Source organism: Schistocerca americana, chromosome 1 (genome assembly GCF_021461395.2).
Source record: "Schistocerca americana isolate TAMUIC-IGC-003095 chromosome 1, iqSchAmer2.1, whole genome shotgun sequence".
Lineage (NCBI taxonomy): Eukaryota > Metazoa > Arthropoda > Insecta > Orthoptera > Acrididae > Schistocerca > Schistocerca americana.
Window position 1 is genome coordinate 614,649,991 of NC_060119.1, and position 14,916 is coordinate 614,664,906.

Below are 14,916 nucleotides of genomic sequence, written 5' to 3' on the forward strand. Positions count from 1 at the left end.
TCTTAAAAATTCTGGTTCTAATTCTGGATCCTTGATATCTTTTATATCAATATCTGTTCGTTTTTCTATCATATCTGACAAACATGTTTTTACTTCCCTATTTCATCGAACAACTGAAGCTTCCCAATGTTTTCGTAGCAGTTACCTTCCTTGTACCCATGTCTTTTTTCAACTTCTGTTATTGCTCTTTTTAGAGATGTCTATTCCCCTTCGAATGAGCTGCTTACTGAGCTATAGAAGCGAAGTTCAAGCGTATCCTATCATTCCTTAGTACTTCCGTATACTATTTTCTGAGGAATGATTCTTCCTGACTACTCTCTTAAACTTCAGTCTACACTCATCACTTCAGCATTTTCATCCGAGTCTGTATCTGCTGCTGGTAGCGCCTTACAATCCAGTATCTGATGTCGGAATTTCTCCGTGCGTGATGAAATCGAATTGAAACCGTCCCGTATCTCCCGAACTTTTCCCAAGTATACCTCCTCCTGTTGTGATTGTTGAAAGGGTATTCGATATACTCGCTAAAATTTATTGCAGGACTGAATCGGTCTCTCTCCTCTCTAATTCCTAATACGAAGCCCATACTCTTTCGTAACCCTTTCTTCTACTCCTTCCGCTACATCTGCATTCCAATCCCCAGTGACAATTATATTTTCATCTCCCTTTACGTATTAAATTACCCATTCAGTACCCCTACATACTTTCTCTACCTCTTCGTCTTCGGCTTGCGATGTCAGCATTTATATTTGACCTTTTTTTATTTTATTGATTTATTTTTATTGGGGTGAAGCCGCTTCATGCCCACACCGGCGTGATGACCAACACAAAGGATCTAGTGCCATCTCTGCATCACAATATACATAAATGACCTTGTGGATAACATCGGAAGTTCACTGAGGCTTTTTGCGGATGATGGTGTGTTATATCGAGAGGTGGTAACAATGGTAAATTGTACTGAAATGCAGGACGATCTGCAGCGAATTGACGCATGGTGCAGGGAATGGTAATTGAATCTCAATGTAGACAAGTGTAATGTGCTGCGGATACATAGAAAGAAAGATCCCTTATCATTTAGCTACAATATAGCAGGTCAGCAACTGGAAGCAGTTAGTTCCATAGATTATCTGGGAGTAGGCGTTAGGAGTGATTTAAAATGGAATGATGATATAAAGTTGATCGTCGGTAAAGCAGATGCCAGACTGAGATTCATTGGAAGAATCCCAAGGAAATGCAATCCGAAAACAAAGGAAGTAGGTTACAGTACACTTGTTCACCCACTGCTTGAATACTGCTCACCAGTATGGGATCCGTACCACATAGGGTTGATAGGAGATATAGAGAAGATCCAACCGAGAGCAGCGCGCTTCGTTACAGGATCATTTAGTAATCGCGAAAGCGTTACGGAGATGATAGATAAACTCCAGTGGAAGACTCTGCTGGAGAGACGCTCAGTAGCTCGGTACGGGCTTTTGTTGAAATTTCGAGAACATACCTTCTCCGAGGAGTCAAGCAGTATGTTGCTCCCTCCTACGTATATCTCGCGAAGAGACCATGAGGATAAAATCAGAGAGATTAGAGCCCACACAGAAGCATACCGACAATCCTTCTTTCCACGAAGAATACGACACTGGAATAGAAGGGTTAACCGATAGAGGTACTCAAGGTACCCTCCGCCACACGCCGTCAGGTGGCTTGCGGAGTATGGATGCAGATGTAGATGTAGATGTAGGTTAGTCTTCACTAAGTGCCGCGGGGACTGGTCGTGCAGTCTTGGGCGCCATGTCAAGGGTTGCGCGGCCCCTCCTGTCGGAGGCTCGAGTCCTCCCTCGGGCATGGGTATGTGTGTTGTTCTTAGCATAAGATAGTTAGTAGTGTTTAAGTCTAGGGATCGATGACCTCAGCAGTTTGGTCCCTTAGGAATTCACACACAGGGTGTGGATACTGGGACGTTTACGTATGTATGGTTATATAATGCGCTCATCTGGAGATAGATTGGGTCTAGAGTTATACGGAGGGTGGCGATTTGAAGGGACGAGGGAAAGAAAGATGCAAGGAAAGACCCAAGGGGAAAAAAAATCTCTGCGATAGTCGGATCTGCTAGTGCGGAAGGGCAGTGCGCTGCTTTGAGCCCTCTGCTGCAGCGCGTCATTGGTGACTTGGCGCAGCGTCATCAGGCTGACGCTGAACGGCGGCAGGTGGCTGCTGTGCGGCGTCTCTTGTTTACTGCACAGCGCAGGTTTACTGCAGTTGATCCTCGAGCAGTTCTGATTGCTCGACGAGCTGCCGCGCTGATTCCTAGGAGAGCTGCAGGCCGTTATTTATCGCTTCGGCGATGAATGCTGCCTTCTTTTCTTCCGCCTTCGCGCTAGTCACCCCCGTGGCTTTCCGCTGCTGTTGCCGTTGGGGCTAAGAATGTCTTCCTGGCGGCCTTCTCCTGCGACGGTTCTTTCGTAGGTGTTGGTTTGCTGTAGATTCTGATGTTGCCGCTCCTGTCACTGAACTGTTCACAGTAATAAACTATGCGATCTACATTTCCATTCATAACGAATTCTATTCCCATTACACTATTTTCTACTGCTGTTGATATTATCCTATACTTATCTAACCAGAAATCAAAGTTTTTTCTCTATCTCACTTCACCGGTCTGTACTATATATAGCTCGAGCCTTTGCATTTTCCTTTTCAGATTTTCTAGCTTCCCTATCACGTTCAAACTTCTGAATCCACGCCCCGACTCGTAGAATGTTATTCTTTTGTTGTTGGTCAGTCTTTTTGTCATGGTCACTTCCCCAGATCCGAATGGCGGACTATTGTGGAATCTTTTGCCAATGGCGAGATCATCATGACACTTTTCCAATCATAGCCCACATGCCCTGTGGATACACATTGTTGTTGTGGTCTTCAGTCGAGAGACTGGTTTGATGCAAATCTCCACGCTACTCTATCCTCTGCAAGCTTCTTCATCTCCCAGTACCTACTGCAACCTACATCCTTCTGAATCTGTTTGGTGTACTCATCTCTTGGTCTCCCTCCACGATTTTTACCCTCCACGCTGCCCTCCAATACTAAATTGGTGATCCCTTGATGCCTCAGAACATGTCCTACCAACCGATTCCTTCTTCTAGTCAAGTTGTGCCACAAACTCCTCTTCTCCCCAATTCTATTCAATACCTCCTCATTAGTTATGTGATCTACTAATCTAATCTTCAGCATTCTTCTGTAGCACCACATTTCGAAAGCCTCTATTCTCTTCTGTCTAAACTATGTATCGTCCACGTTTCACTTCCATACATGGCTACACTCCATACAAATACTTTCAGAAACGACTTTCTGACACTTAAGTCTATACTAGATGTCAACGAAATTCCCTACTTCAGAAACGCTTTCCTTGCCATTGCCAGTCTACATTTTATGTCCTCTCTACTTCGACCATCATCAGTTATTTTGCTCCCCAAATAGCAAAACTCTTTTACTACTTTAAGTGTCTCATTTCCTAATCTAATTCCCTCAGCGTCAACCGTTTTAATTCGACTACATTCCATTATCCTCGGTTTGCTTTTCTTGATGTTCGTCTTATACCCTTCCTTCAAGACATTGTCCATTCCGTCCAACTGCTCTTCCAAGTCCTTTGCTGTCTCTGACAGAATTACAATGTCATCGGTGAACCTCAAAGTTTTTACTTCTTCTCTATGGATTTTAATGCCTACATTCAGAAAACAATTTTATGCATGTCTACACAATGATTGAAATTATGGCGGTGCTCACCAACGGGCAACAATTCAGGCCACAACTGAAGTTGTAGTAATGACAGACAATTTCTGTCGTTGAGACGGTAATGGTACAACAGGTTGTACAATTTTTAAGCTGAAAAGAATGTATAATGTATGATAATTCACAGGCTGAAAGAACGACGTTTTTTAAAGAAATTGTGCTATATATAATAGCTATATAAAAACCGATTTTTAAGGAGTTTCACTTTAAACAAACTTATCAGTCATAATGGAGGACGAAACAATGTCAGGCAAGTTTTGTATCTTAGAAACGGTGCCAGGTAACAACAACCCTATCATTCTAGGTATAATGATCATCGTTCAATTGCACTGACCAGGGACGATAAAAAGTTGTTTTTAATTACGTCGTGTATGGGTGTCATCATTTTAAGAAACGTTTTAACTACACACCTGGAAATTGAAATAAGAACACCGTGAATTCATTGTCCCAGGAAGGGGAAACTTTATTGACACATTCCTGGGGTCAGATACATCACATGATCACACTGACAGAACCACAGGCACATAGACACAGGCAACAGAGCATGCACAATGTCGGCACTAGTACAGTGTATATCCACCTTTCGCAGCAATGCAGGCTGCTATTCTCCCATGGAGACGATCGTAGAGATGCTGGATGTAGTCCTGTGGAACGGCTTGCCATGCCATTTCCACCTGGCGCCTCAGTTGGACCAGCGTTCGTGCTGGACGTGCAGACCGCGTTAGACGACGCTTCATCCAGTCCCAAACATGCTCAATGGGGGACAGATCCGGAGATCTTGCTGGCCAGGGTAGTTGACTTACACCTTCTAGAGCACGTTGGGTGGCACGGGATACATGCGGACGTGCATTGTCCTGTTGGAACAGCAAGTTCCCTTGCCGGTCTAGGAATGGTAGAACGATGGGTTCGATGACGGTTTGGATGTACCGTGCACTATTCAGTGTCCCCTCGACGATCACCAGTGGTGTACGGCCAGTGTAGGAGATTGCTCCCCACACCATGATGCCGGGTGTTGGCCCTGTGTGCCTCGGTCGTATGCAGTCCTGATTGTGGCGCTCACCTGCACGGCGCCAAACACGCATACGACCATCATTGGCACCAAGGCAGAAGCGACTCTCATCGCTGAAGACGACACGTCTCCATTCGTCCCTCCATTCACGCCTGTCGCGACACCACTGGAGGCGGGCTGCACGATGTTGGGGCGTGAGCGGAAGACGGCCTAACGGTGTGGGGGACCGTAGCCCAGCTTCATGGAGACGGTTGCGAATGGTCCTCGCCGATACCCCAGGAGCAACAGTGTCCCTAATTTGCTGGGAACTGGCGGTGCGGTCCCCTACGGCACTGCGTAGGATCCTACGGTCTTGGCGTGCATCCGTGCGTCGCTGCGGTCCGGTCCCAGGTCGACGGGCACGTGCACCTTCCGCCGACCACTGGCGACAACATCGGTGTACTGTGGAGACCTCATGCCCCACGTGTTGAGCAATTCGGCGGTACGTCCACCCGGCCTCCCGCATGCCCACTATACGCCCTCGCTCAAAGTCCGTCAACTGCACATACGGTTCACGTCCACGCCGTCGCGGCATGCTACCAGTGTTAAAGACTGCGATGGAGCTCCGTATGCCACGGCAAACTGGCTGACACTGACGGCGGCGGTGCACAAATACTGCGCAGCTAGCGCCATTCGACGGCCAACACCGCGGTTCCTGGTGTGTCCGCTGTGCCGTGCGTGTGATCATTGCTTGTACAGCCCTCTCGCAGTGTCCGGAGCAAGTATGGTGGGTCTGACACACCGGCGTCAATGTGTTCTTTTTTCCATTTCCAGGAGTGTATGTGTGAAGCAGTAATGGCACCAGTACTAATCAGAAACGTTCTGCCGAATGTATTCTGTAATTAATTAATGTGTATACTCTTAATCCCTGCAACAGTATTATGTGTAGTTCTGTAAGCTGTTGTGTATTGCTAACATGAGAAAAATCGGTTTTATGTCTTAGAGCTGAAATGTCGAGATTGTTATCCGAAACTTGTAACCAATAAGGAAAATTGATGTGCGATTTTGATTTCTTGGGTTTTCCATCCATAACATAAATAAGAAAAATACAATAGAAAACCCGTGGTTATTGTTTTAGCTAAACTGTATATTTCTCTGTAATTAGTAATCAGACAGATCTGGAATTTGGACGGGTTATAGGTAACAACAAAACCTAAACTTTAATTCAAAATCACGGGAAAATGTACCGCACTCATTGCCCACAATATTATAAAATTGAAAACTGTAGGGCTTTACCCACCACCAACGCTAGAACCATCTTTTTGAGTAATTTGTCTTGTAGCCTGATATTTTAACAGATATCCTATCATTCTGTCCCTTCTTTTTGTCAGTGTTTCCCATATATTCTTTCGTTGCTGATTCTACGGAGAACGTCCTCAATCATGAACATATCAGTCCATCTAATTTTGAACACTCTTTTGTAGCAATACATCTCAAATCCTTTGATTCTCTCCTGTTTCGGTTTTCCCACAGCCCTTGTCTCACTTCCACACAATGCTGTGCTGCAACGTCTCTCCCGCGGGAGGTTCGAGTCCTCCCTCGGGCATGGGTAGGTGTGTGTTGTTCTTAGCATAAGTTAGCTTACGGCAGTTTAAGTAGTGCGTAAGTCTATGGACCGATGACCCCAGCAGATTGGTCCCCTAGGAATTCACACACATTTGAACATTTCTCCAAACGGCAATTCTCTGAAATTTATTCCTCGAATTAAGATCTATGTCTGATGCTAGTAGACTTTTCTAGGCCAGGAACGCCCTTTTTGCCAGTAATAGTCTACTTGCTGCGTCCGTTACGGGTTATTTTGCTGCGTAGGTAGCAGGACTCTTTAACTTCATCTACTTCGTTATCACCAATTTGACGTTAAGTTTCTCGATGTTCTCATTTCTGACGATTTGTTCTGAAGCTTTATTCTGTACTATTAGATAGTTAATTCGATTCCACAGGACCTGTAATTCTTCACTTTGGCTTACCATTGATATCCTTTCACTCATAGTTTTAATTCAACTCTTGAAACTTTCTTTAATTTCCGCCAATGCTTGTTCGGTGTATAGACAGAACAGTAGGGCGAAAGACTGCATCCTTGTCTTTCAATGTTTTTATTCCGAGCACTTCGTACTTCGTGTTCCGCTCTCATTGTTCCCTCTTGGTTCTTGTACATATTGAACACTACAAGTTCTTCCCTATAGCCTACCCGTACTTTTCTCAGAATTTCGAACACCTCGCATCATTAGACATCGTTAAACGCTTTTTTCAGCTCCAAAAATCCTTCAGTCTTGTTTCCATTATCAAGCGCAACGTCAGTATTGCCTCTTTGGGGCCTTTGCCTTTCACAAAGTCACACTGATCACATCTAACACGTCGTCAAATTTCTTTTCCATTCTTCTGTATACTATTTTTGTCAGCAACTTGGATGCACGAGCTGTTAAGAGATTGTGCGGTAATTCTCGCACTTCGATTTATTCACATTTTTCGTGTTGCCATTTCGCCTTAGCTTCCCTGCACTTCCTATTTATTTAATTCCTAAAAATGGTTGAAATGGCTCTGAGCACTATGGGACTCAATTTCTGAGGTCATCAGTCCCCTAGAACTTAGAACTACTTAAACCTAACTAACCTAAGGACATCACACACATCGATTCCCGAGGCAGGATTCGAACTTGCGAACGCAGCAGTCGCGCGGTTCCAGACTGTAGCGCCTAGAACCGCTCGGCCACTCCGACGCCTATTTCATTCCTAAGTGACTTTTATTTCTGAATTTCTCCGAACATTTTTGTACTTTCTTCTTTCTTCGATCAACTGAAGTATTTCTTCTATTACATATGGTTTCTTCCCAGATACCTGCCTTCTCTTGTACCTACAACATACATTTTCACTTAGCTTGTTAAAAACGTCACAGAGGCCTCGAAGACAGGGGGGCAGTACACGGGCGTAACACTTCAAAGGTATAATGGGTATTGTCCAAAATACTGGTTGCGAAAGCCAGAAGCGATTTTGATGTGTATCTAATGGCAGCTCATTGGCCACCAAGCTTGAGGCTAGGCGCATGTGGAGATGAGGAATGCAGGGCGGCGACGTTAGCTTTCCTCGTAGCCTCCACACAGGGCCACGTCCGTGTTGAGCCTGGACGCTGGGCTGGAACTCGTCAGAAGAGACGACGCGCTGCCGTCGCTGTGTCCAGTGTTGGCACTGTGCTGTGACGCCCCGTCTCGGGAAGCCGCTCCGTCGCTGTGTTGACCGTCTGTGGCTCTCCAGACCTCGTCGCGCCGACTGTATGGATACTTGTCTTGCTGTACGGCCATCCTGAACGGCCGAGGTAACAACATCTTTATCCTCTCGGACACAGTCGTGTGCGGACATTGAGATCCACGGCGTTGAGTATGGCTGCCCTGAACCCAACCCTTACATATTCACATGAAATAATAAATACTATACACTGTTTAATTTCTTGTAAATTAAATACTACATCACGCACTAACAGATCTCTCCGTTTGCACGTAAGGAGGTTTTCCCAGGACCAGTATTGCAGGAGACGATTAACTCTAGGACGCCCAAGCCTTTTTTTCTCTAACTTTCTCTAACTTGGGTGCCTAAAGGGGGGGGGGGGGTTCGGCGAGCCCACAGGTGTTAAATAACTTTACTGACGAAAAATTACAACTTTCCAAATGGTTTATGTATTTTATCTAAGGCATCGGTTTATAAATGCTGTTAATTGTTATAAATATCGGATTGAATGAATACAAAATTGACGTATTACAATACAAAATACAGATGTGTTCATATACAATAGACTACTCTGAGTCCCCAACTTCAAGGCAAGAGACACACTTCACAATTTTTTCTCAATGTTTGTTACATACCTGTTTATGACACTGTTCACAATACTGTTTTGGTTTACTTAGATTGTTGTACTTCTGCTTCTTTGTTTTAGCTTTTCTTACACAAATATGGCACCCACCTTTCCCTGCAGGAGGCTGACGTGCTTCTGTTGTCACTTCTTTGATTTTCTTTTGTAGAATAGTCTCCATTGATTGAACAATTTGGTTAGATAACCATCTTGCATTGGCACTTCTTTCTTCCACCTGCAGTTTCACTAGTTCCATCCCAGCTTGCAGAAGATAAGGTTTCCATTTGTTGAGATTCTTTTCATTCCATCTGGGATGTTGCTGGATGAATATGGAGGTTGCATTGATAGCACAAATGCCGATGAGAGAGTAAAATACAGATAGAGGCCATCTCTTTGTTCCCCTCTTGCAGGTGTACATACGCGCCATTTGATCAATGGTATCAATTCAACCTTTAGTGGAATTATAATATGCATTTATCTCGGTTTTATTCTTCTCTCCTCCAACAGTGCCTTTGTCTTGGTGCATTGTTGACAACATCACTAAGTTTTCACTTGGTTTCGTTTTTGCTGTGTAGGACACCAAAGTTACTGGAGGCCTACGTGTTGGGAACTGCACTAACTCACTGCAAGTTTACAGGATAAATAACAGCTGACTGACATCAACAATCACTTCCTCTGAAAGTAAACCGTTTGTGTGAATATCAAGAATACCAACCAACAAAAAACTAACTTGCATTGTTGTAGAGACGAGAAATACGAAATCCTACTAAGGGAAATTTTCTATAACATGGAAGCCTAAGGGGGGGGGGGTGTTTGTTGGACCCATAATAAGTTTATTTATTTTTTCTTTCAAAGCAGGAATTTTCTATAAAATATATTGACACTAACGTTTCATAAAATACCCAACAAACAATAACTCAAAGGGAATATGTAGTATGAAAGTTACTTGGGCAAAAGCAGAGGACATAAAAAAATTGTGGGTTCAACGAACCTCCCCCCTTAGGCGTCCTAGGGTTAACGTGTCTGCACCAATAAAATAATATTTTCTTCGGAACATAACTGGTAACCACTTTTTCATTATTTGTTTTGGTTTCAGTTATAATCAGTTTAATGATAACGGTTTCTGGTGACAAATTGCTTGATTTTTAACTACATTATTCATAATCATTATATTTCGCGAACATTGCTATTTACTGTCAAGTTTACGAACACTTACAATGCCTATCTAATATTACTTATAATTTAATAATTTCCTCACTCAGTAAAGGCTTCAATATTCGCACCACCCACCCCCACCCCCCCAAAAAAAAATTAGAGTGAGAAACAGTTTCTCACTGATTTGGCACATCTGAGGAGAATTATAAAACAAATGACTTGAATAATGGCTACCTCACACATCAGTATTATTCGTTGACATTAGTTTAGTCATTTACTAGATTCAACTTAGAAATGAAGGAAAATTTCCTGAAAAATAATTGATATTGAGGATTATCTACACAAAACTGAAATGCAATTCAAACACTGAACAGATAAATTGCTAATATGAAATACACGTAGATCGGGTGTTATTCTAGATTCATGTTTCGTGTTCCTCAGTATTACCTGCCATACATAAAAAGGTTCTTGGTTTACTCCCCGCTTCAAATTCAGATCAATCCCAACCTGACTGACAATCAGTCTTAGCCCGTGCTGCGATGTTGGGGGCAATCATCAATAGCTTGGAATATTATCCGAGTTTGAAGCGGTAAGTAAACAGAGAACTTCTTATGCAACGACTCCGTCCCGAAAAACTTCGTAGATATGTTACCTCACATAGTCAGACCTGAAAATCATTAACAATAACAGTAAACTCCTCCCGAACAGGCCACGAAAGGCCAACGTTACCGACCGGCCACCTTGTCATCCTAAGCTCATAGGAGTCACTGGATGCAGATATCGAGGGGCACCTTGACAGCACACCGCTCTCCTGGCCGTATGTCAGTTTCCGAGACTGGAGCCGCTACTTATCAATCAAATAGTTTCTCAGTTTGCCTCACAAGGGCTGAGGGCACCCCGCTTGCCAAAAGCATCGGGTGCTAATCCAGCCCGACAGCGCTTACCTTCGTTGACCTGAAGGGAACCGGTGTTACCACTGGGGCAAGGCCGTTGGCAACAACAACAGTAAAATAATATATTATCGGTAGACCAAAACGAAAATATTACGTATCACTAATGCGGTCCTATAACCCGATAATGAGTCTCTGTATTAGCTTTTGGTTACAATGACCAGGCGGACAGCAAAATAAACAAAAAGCAAAAATTACGGGGAGGGCATAGGGTAAGGTAAATAGATTTTTTTCAAACTTACGTTCGACATTTTTAGTCAGTCTGTAATACCACTTGGGAGTGAGACATGGACTGCGATAGACGGATAGATAATGTGAGAGAGGAACGTTTACATGTAAAACGGCGAACAGCTTTTAGTGGAACGAAATTCGTGTGAGTGGTGTATGCACTCAGGCTAATGGGTGACAGACCGTGTACGGAAATTTGTTGATGAATTCGCAAGCCGTAAGGAAAGATTGAAACGACAACCTGATGGAAGATGTAGACAACATTAGAAAATACGCAGGAACATCATGGAGGCGTTCGGCTGAAATTCATAAACCGTTGTATATGTATGGTGAGGTCTCTTTCCACAGCGTATATCAAACGTCTGAAATGCGTGATTTAGGCACATAAATCTACCAGCGTCACCCTGATGATGATGACGAGTGGGTGTCACGAAGCATCGAAAGCATTAACCACAATCGCTCATCCAAGTCATAACTCCCAGACGTGCTCCTCAGGTCTGTTGTAATGTGACGTGGGGAAGCACACAAGTGTCCTCGTCGAGGAGCACCCTTACCTGTTGTGGCAGAATTATGCAATAAAACGTTGGGACAATGACTTTTTGAACTTAAGCCGTCTTGACTATGGACGAGATGTGTCGCCGCATGTGATTTAGCACTTGCTCATACACTGCCGTTAGCGTAAGCTGACTCAACCGCGACTTCGAAGTCTGTACGACACTCATCTAAGCTTACAGCGTCCGATGGCGTTTTTACAGCACCCAAGTTATTCTCCGTGCAGTGCTATTGGTGTTAAGCAGTGCTACAGGTTGTAGTGCGGATTCTCTGTACTCAAGCGCGAAGGGGGGCTGCTTTCAGGATGATGATGTCTGACACAGATCTGGCTACTTTCTGATCCGTATATTCGCTTTTACAATCAAAAACTATGAACCGTATCTTAGAGAAAGACGGAGTGATTTTCTCGGCACTGAATTCGGACACTCACGATATGGTTACCTCAAATGTGAGTCTTCCATGTTTCCTATCTTAGGCTTGCATTTCACGCCTACGGTCAGTAAAAGGTCTGACGACATCGTATTTACATCATACGTTGAACTATTATACAGACAGACAGAGAGAGAGAGAGAGAGAGAGAATATTAAAAAGACAATTTTCTGTTTTCAAATGCAGTGGGCACCTGCGTTTATATCTTACTACAATTTTCGAAGAAAAGAACTTCTACGACAGGATAAAATATCTCCTTTGTGATTCAGGAGTCTTACAGCTCCAATAAAATGAACAGCCGTCTTAAATTCGAGGCTAAAGATATTGATGCTTATTCATAAGCTCTATCACCGGAATATTTTAAAGAAAAGTGGAATGCCTCAGGCGAGAGATCAACTTTGTAGCAACGAATGGCAAGTCGTTTTCTTTTGCCTAAAACACATAAATACACTCCTGGAAATGGAAAAAAGAACACATTGACACCGGTGTGTCAGACCCACCATACTTGCTCCGGACACTGCGAGAGGGCTGTACAAGCAATGATCACACGCACGGCACAGCGGACACACCAGGAACCGCGGTGTTGGCCGTCGAATGGCGCTAGCTGCGCAGCATTTGTGCACCGCCGCCGTCAGTGTCAGCCAGTTTGTCGTGGCATACGGAGCTCCATCGCAGTCTTTAACACTGGTAGCATGCCGCGACAGCGTGGACGTGAACCGTATGTGCAGTTGACGGACTTTGAGCGAGGGCGTATAGTGGGCATGCGGGAGGCCGGGTGGACGTACCGCCGAATTGCTCAACACGTGGGGCGTGAGGTCTCCACAGTACACCGATGTTGCCGCCAGTGGTCGGCGCAAGGTGCACGTGCCCGTCGACCTGGGACCGGACCGCAGCGACGCACGGATGCACGCCAAGACCGTAGGATCCTACGCAGTGCCGTAGGGGACCGCACCGCCAGTTCCCAGCAAATTAGGGACACTGTTGCTCCTGGGGTATCGGCGAGGACCATTCGCAACCGTCTCCATGAAGCTGGGCTACGGTCCCCCACACCGTTAGGCCGTCTTCCGCTCACGCCCCAACATCGTGCAGCCCGCCTTCAGTGGTGTCGCGACAGGCGTGAATGGAGGGACGAATGGAGACGTGTCGTCTTCAGCGATGAGAGTCGCTTCTGCCTTGGTGCCAATGATGGTCGTATGCGTGTTTGGCGCCGTGCAGGTGAGCGCCACAATCAGGACTGCATACGACCGAGGCACACAGGGCCAACACCCGGCATCATGGTGTGGGGAGCGATCTCCTACACTGGCCGTACACCACTGGTGATCGTCGAGGGGACACTGAATAGTGCACGGTACATCCAAACTGTCATCGAACCCATCGTTCTACCATTCCTAGACCGGCAAGCGAACTTGCTGTTCCAACAGGACAATGCACGTCCGCATGTATCCCGTGCCACTCAACGTGCTCTAGAAGGTGTAAGTCAACTACCCTGGCCAGCAAGATCTCCGGGTCTGTCCCCCGTTGAGCATGTTTGGGACTGGATGAAGCGTCGTCTCACGCGGTCTGCACGTCCAGCACGAACGCTGGTCCAACTGAGGCGCCAGGTGGAAATGGCATGGCAAGCCGTTCCACAGGACTACATCCAGCATCTCTACGATCGTCTCCATGGGAGAATAGCAGCCTGCATTGCTGCGAAAGGTGGATATACACTGTACTAGTGCCGACATTGTGCATGCTCTGTTGCCTGTGTCTATGTGCCTGTGGTTCTGTCAGTGTGATCATGTGATGTATCTGACCCCAGGAATGTGTCAATAAAGTTTCCCCTTTTAGGGACAATGAATTCGCGGTGTTCTTATTTCAATTTCCAGGAGTGTAGAATAAAAGGGCAATAGATTTGTTTTTCGGTAGGGTCCGTCTTGGGCAAACACAGTCTCTTCGTCTTTTCAACAAAACGTGTTTCGCCATCACCAGTGGTTTTTATATTTTCTTTCGTGTTACCATATGATGAGGTTTTTGTGGTTTTCTGAATTTTGAGGTATAATTACTTTTCTTTCACAGCTGGCATTTTTTCCGGTTTCCCCATCTCTTCACTGTGATAAGTACACTTTAAACTTACAATGCGTCAATGTTTACAAGTTGAACAAAGCGCATCTACCCCAAAACGAATTTATTTGTAAAGAAACACAAGAGTCAACTTCCGCTTCAAGATGACAAATCATAATGTTCGATTGCCTTATAAACATACTTCGGGAGTAAGGATTATTAACTATTGAAAACGTCATAACGCCATAGTGAAGTGAACGCGTACAGTATACATTGAGATAACAAAAGTAATTTTATATTGATATGCAGACATATAGATACCGGTGGTATTGCGTACGCAAGGTATAAAAGGGCAGTGCATTGGCGGAGTTGTCATTTGTACTCAGGTGATTCACGGGAAGAGGTTTTCCACGTCTTTATGACCGCATGAAGGAAATTAACAGACTTAAAACGCCGAGCCGGCCGTGGTGGCAGGGCGGTTCTAGGCGCTACAGTCTGGAACTGCGCGACCACTACTGTCGCACGTTCGAATCCTGCCTTGGGCATGGATGTGTGTGATGTCCTTAGGTTAGTTAGGTTCAAGTAGTTCTAAAAAATGGGTCAAATGGCTCTGAGCACTATGGGACTCAACTGCTGAGGTCATTAGTCCCCTAGAACTTAGAACTAGTTAAACCTAACTAACCTAAAGACATCACAAACATCCATGCCCGAGGCAGGATTCGAACCTGCTACCGTAGCGGTCTTGCGGTTCCAGACTGCAGCGCCTTTAACCGCATGGCCACTTCGGCCGGCTAAGTAGTTCTAAGTTCTAGGGGACTGATGACCTCAGAAGTTAAGTCCTATAGTGCTCAGAGTCATTTGAACCATTTTTAAACGCAGAATGGTAGCTGGAGCTGGGCGCAT